This window comes from Tupaia chinensis, unplaced genomic scaffold (genome assembly GCF_000334495.1).
Source record: "Tupaia chinensis unplaced genomic scaffold, TupChi_1.0 Scaffold000248_1, whole genome shotgun sequence".
Taxonomy (NCBI): Eukaryota; Metazoa; Chordata; class Mammalia; order Scandentia; family Tupaiidae; genus Tupaia; species Tupaia belangeri.
Window position 1 is genome coordinate 2,476,731 of NW_006159726.1, and position 2,032 is coordinate 2,478,762.

Below are 2,032 nucleotides of genomic sequence, written 5' to 3' on the forward strand. Positions count from 1 at the left end.
CTACTAGCTTTTATTTTAGTTTCTGAAAGGTGTGTAGTGATATTTCATTATGGTTTTAATTTGCATATATCTAATGGATAATGATTTTGAATACATTCGTGTGTTTATTGCCATCTGCATTCTCTCTTTGTAGAAATCTCTTTTCATGTTTTTTGCTCATTTTATAATTGAAACCTATAATTATTTGTAAAAAAGCCAACTTATGAATTTTGAGAATTATTTATATGTTCTATATATGAGGCCTTTTTCAGATATACGGCTTGCAAATGTTTTCTTTTAGCTTATAGCTTGTCTTTTCATCTTCACAACAAGATCTTTTGCAGTACAAATCTTTTTCATTTTGACGACATCCAATTTATTAGTTTTTTTAATGGAATATGCTTTTGGTGTCATCTCTAAAGCACTAGCTAGATCTTTGCCTAGCACTAGGTCCCAAAGACAGTTTTCTTATAAAAATTTTAAGTTTTATATTTTACATTTAAATTTGGGATTTATTTTGAATTGATAGTGTGAAGATTAGGTCAAAGTTACTATTTTTTTGCCTTTGAATGTCCAATTTTTCCTGTAGAGAGAAACAGACACAGAGACAGCTATGCTTTCTCCATTGAATTGTTTTTGTACCTTTGTCAAAAATCAATTGAGCATATTTGTGTTGGTTTATTTCTGGGTTCTGCTTTTTATTGCATTGATTTGTGTGTCTGTTCTTTCTTCAGTCACACCCTGTCTTGATTGCTGTAGCTATATAGTAAGTCATAACCTCAGATTTCTCTTTGTCACAATTGTTTTAGCTATTCTAGTTCTTTGCCTTTCCATATAAATTTTACATTATGTTTATTGGTCAGAGCTCTCTAGAAAAAATGGAATCAACAGGATAAATATATACGTAAAAGGAGGGATTTATTACAGGGATTATATGATCATAAGGCCAAGTCCCACAATAGGCTGTCTGCAAGCTGGAGAAACAACTGCAAGACTCTGAAGCAGGTGTTGTTTCAGTCTGAGACCTAATGGGTGCCCTTGGAAGACTGAAGCTTAGAAGTTGGAGCAGTTCTTCTCTGAGGTTTGAAAGGAGCCCTCAGGAGTTTGCAGGCCCAGGTGCCCATGATCAGCTGCCGGTATGAGTCCTGAATTCAAAGGTTGAAGGACTTGGAGTCTGTCTGCCTGGAGGCACACAGGGGTCAGGTGCTCACAGGAACAAACACAGCCTAGGACTGAGTGGAGCAGGAAACTGTGTAGGAGTAGAACACATGGCACACTCTAGAAGAGACGATAGTGAGAAGAAGAGGGAAGGGGAGAGAAACAGAATCCCATATCCTCTGTCCTTCCCATGCTCCTAGTGATAGGATGGTCCCTGCCTGCACTGAAAGCCACTTTTACTCTGTCAGCCTACTGACTCACAGACCAATCTTCTCTGACAATACTTTCATAGACACACTTAAAACAGTGTTCCATCAGCCTTCCAGGTATCTTTCAACCTAGTCATGTTAACACCCCAAATTAACCATCACAGTATGTGTATCTATATCTGTAAAACACTTTCTCGGACTTTGATAGGCATTGTATTAAACCTATATAGATCAACTTGGGGAAAACTAACATCTTTACTGTAGTGAGTCTTCTAATCTATGAACATAGTATGTCTCTTTGTTCATTAAAATTTTTTTTTTTGCCTTCTTCCCTTCATATTTTGTCTCTTTAGTATCCAGATCCTATTTTTTGATTTTTTTTCTCAATTGTAAAAGATAATTGTGAGCCAGCTGGTGGTAGCATATTGGTTTATGTGGCTGGATATCATACGACTGACAGTGCGTTTCAAATCTCAAACCTGGTAGCTTGAAAAACACACCAAACTCATAAGTATATATGCCAAAAAAACCCAAAGAAGAAAGAGTGGTGGGGATTGTGGTTGACCATCCCACATGGGGAGATGCTTTCTCACTTTCTCTTTCTCAATCTCTTTCTCTGACACATGCATGTGTCCTCTGGCAAAATAAATAAATTTAAATAAATTTCTCTCTCTGTATATATATGT